This window comes from Piliocolobus tephrosceles, chromosome 6 (genome assembly GCF_002776525.5).
Source record: "Piliocolobus tephrosceles isolate RC106 chromosome 6, ASM277652v3, whole genome shotgun sequence".
NCBI lineage: Eukaryota > Metazoa > Chordata > Mammalia > Primates > Cercopithecidae > Piliocolobus > Piliocolobus tephrosceles.
In genome coordinates, this window is record NC_045439.1 from 151,800,656 (window position 1) to 151,804,141 (window position 3,486).

Genomic DNA, 3,486 nt, shown 5'->3' on the forward strand with positions numbered 1-3,486 from the left:
CCTCTAGCATCTGTTGTTTCCTGACTTTTTAATGATTGCCATTCCCCAGTACTCTCAGTTCTTTAGCGATGAACTAAATGGCTGGTATCATCACTTACAACAGTGTTTTAAACTTGGAGCTTCTGTTGAAAAAAAGTTTATGTATTTTACTTTTAATTCCATTTCCCACGAACTTCTTGAAGTCTCTTCTCATAATGACAACATAAAAGTTGATTAGAATCCTTCATTGTCCATTCATGCTAGGCAGTATTTTTCATGTAAAGATTTTAAAGCACATTGCAAATAATGGCATCCTTTTCTTACTGAGAGATTGACCAAGGTACCAAACCAGGTGCCTATGTCAGATTATGTTTAGAGAATAGAGAAGTTGGGATTTTTTCCCCTCCTTTCTTCTCTCCCTCACTTCAGCTTTGATTATATTAATCATTGTTCTTCTCCCATGATGTTCGCTCTAGATAACAGGTTGTTTTGAATGGTGCTATCTTATTAGAGGTTTTATTCTGGTGGAATAAGGAGGTTTTCACACATAAAAAATGATGCTTCTTGCGTTTAGTAGCTAAGTTTCGGATCCTACTAACAGAATGATTATAGTCAATAAATATGGAAAGTAGCCTGATAATGAAAGGAAGAAATATTAAAATTTGTATCTTTAAGGCTACTTATGATAAATTAAATGTCTTTCTCTGACAAAATAATTTAAAAATTGCTTTATTACTGCAGGCCACACACTCTGTTATTATAATAATTCTATGAGTTTTCACATGTGCATGTTGCTCCAACAGCCCTGCATATTTTATTGTTTTATGCCTGAAACCAAATTAATTACTTTGTTTAATTTCATGAACATGCCAAGCTGCAGTTATGAATAGCTAGTAATATCAAGTGTTTACATAGAGAGTATGAGAGGTTCCAATAAATATCTACCCAATTACCAAACAGCTGAGGGCAATATTGTTTCCAGGTAAGCCAGACAAATTATACGTTTGCTATATTTAACAGAAAATGAAGCAATTGCAAAGTCAGCACTGAAGTTTTGTTAAAATATGATGAAGCCCATAATGTCAAATTAAACTTTATTAACAAACCAATTTGCAAACACAATATTGTATAAGACAATGTGTTTTTAAAGTCAAAAATCTCAGTGAAAACACAGATGCATCTTGAGTATCCAATGTACTATCGATTTAGATATTTTTTGACACATTTTCATGAGGTGAAGAGAAATAATTGTAGGGGGGAGGCAGTTCTGCTGCATATTGTACTTTTATAGGTTTGTTAGCCTAGAAAAAGATATAAACATATTTTTCAAATACAAATTAAAAGAACAAAAAGAACAACAACAAATTTTTGTATCAGTGCTCTAGCATTTGCATAGTTCATATTTTTGTGTAAGTTATCTTATTTGATCCTTAGGCAAGACTCTGGAGGAAGTTGGTATAATTAATGTTTCCCAAAAATAATTTTTATTTTACAAATGAGAGAATTAATGTTGTTAGAATTAGGATGAGGGTGAGGGTGATCAGGGTGAAGGTTAGAGTGTATTAAGGCTAAAATTAGGTTGAGCCTCTCTTGTTCAATGACCTGCACTAGAATTCTCTCCACGTAGTGGATGTATATCTGTTTTGGTTGGAGGTGACTAAGGGGATATAGGACCATCTGGAGCTTCAGGTTGTGTCCTTTATTGGGCATTGAGCTCTGAAACCTGAATTTAATCCTGAATTGTAGCTGTCTCTTGTGAGACTCTAGTTCTAGTATTCAGTCAGGACAGAAGAAGGAAAATATATGAACAGTCATAGGCTTGGGTCTGTGGTTAATACTCCATAGTTGAGGAGAGTCTCCACAGGCCACTCTCCCTGGTCCTCCACCTCCCTTCATCCTCACAGGATCTTGTCTTATGTATCTTCTCTTTTGGCATCGGTTTTACTAAGTCCTTGTTTAACTGCTGGGGGTTAACAACTTTGTTTGCTTACAATCACTTTCCCTGCTCATCCACTTTGATTTCTGACTGAAGGGACCAAAATAAAGAGACCTCAAATACTAAGATGCTGGTCACTGTGTCTGCTGAGATATTGGAATCTTTGGAGGAAGCTTCTAATCTTGAGAATTCTCAGATGTCTCCCAGAGTTGCCTACTGATTCCTTTGCTAATTTTTTTCCTTTTCAAATTTGAAGTTGTTAGTGAGGTTTTCCTTGACTTACCTTCTTTTTCTAGTATTACCCCCAGGATGTACAAGTGGGGTTGAGAATGGCAACAACCCTCTAGGAAATATTTGATATTTTGCTCTGCCTTTTCTGTTAAATCTTTTCAGTAAAGGGTTGAACACCTTTACATTTTTTTTTTCAGCCCAGAGGTCTTTTATTTTATTATTTTTTTAAACACCTATGATGCCATGAATTCATAAGGAATAGGTTCCAGCAGCTCAGGCTCTTTCCCGTTGGTTCTCACAAAGTGTGCTTCTCTGGGTGGAGCAGGCTGATGCGTCAGTTGAACCCAGGTACCTTTCTCTTTGGCTTCTTCCTTTTTCTGATCATTTTCCTTCACGCGTTTCAGGAAGCTATCTCGGCTCTTAGAGTGCTTAATGTGCTCAATACGCACATTAATTCTCTTGGTAAGAATCTTGCCCTTAACTTGTTTGTTTACAACAATGCCAACGGCATGCTGGGGAACACTGTAGACTCTTCCAGTTTTGCCATGGTAACACTTGTGGGGCATTCCTTTTTGAACAGTACCCATTCCCTTGATGTCTACGATATCACCTTTCTTATAGATTCGCATATACGTGGCCAAAGGAACAACTCCATGTTTTCTAAAAGGCCTAGAAAACATATATCAGGTGCCTCGCCTCTTTCCCTTTGTGTTCCTCATTTTGGCGAATTACTGGAAGATGGCGGTTCTGGCCGAAAGGCGAACACCTTCACATTTAGTTACTCTTGGTGGTTGCTCCACTCACTTTAGAAAGTGTAATCGGTTGCTTTGTTGGATATTGGAGAAAAGACATTCTGTACTCTGTTTTCACTCTGCTCATTTTCCTAAAAAATCCTCTCAAATCTTTTTAACTTCGGTTAATTATCAAAACACAAGATACACGCTTGTATAATGCATTTATAGTTTTCATATGAGAAAGTGGTTTTCTGTGAATATTATCTCTTCTAAAATGACTTTAATGGATGAATGCCTCTGTCTGAGGCAGTGGCTGACCCTTTTTGGAATGTGATTTAGAGGCTTGTATTTCACTGAACTTCTTAAATGACATTTCACACTATTGACCATTTCTCCTGTGAAACTCTATTTGTTGGCTTCTACTAAACGTTTCTGAGTCAATTTTGATCTTTCTTGTTCCTTCTGGGTTTCTTCATGAGAACCTCTTCCTTTGTCTAGCCTTTAAACTCTGTTTTACCCAGAGGTTTGTCCTGGCACGCTGCCTTTTTCAGAAAATATGTACTACTGGCATAATCTAATATATTACATATGGGAATAAAAAGAGAT

At 36.6% G+C, this 3,486-nt stretch overlaps 1 pseudogene across 1 annotated transcript; it reads right to left on the bottom strand.

Annotated features, from left to right (window-relative positions):
* Positions 1–2,379: 2,379 nt before the first annotated feature.
* Positions 2,380–2,868, bottom strand: LOC111554626 (annotated as a pseudogene). The gene has a single exon (XR_002735293.2). The product of XR_002735293.2 is annotated as a 60S ribosomal protein L21 pseudogene (transcript).
* Positions 2,869–3,486: the final 618 nt, after the last annotated feature.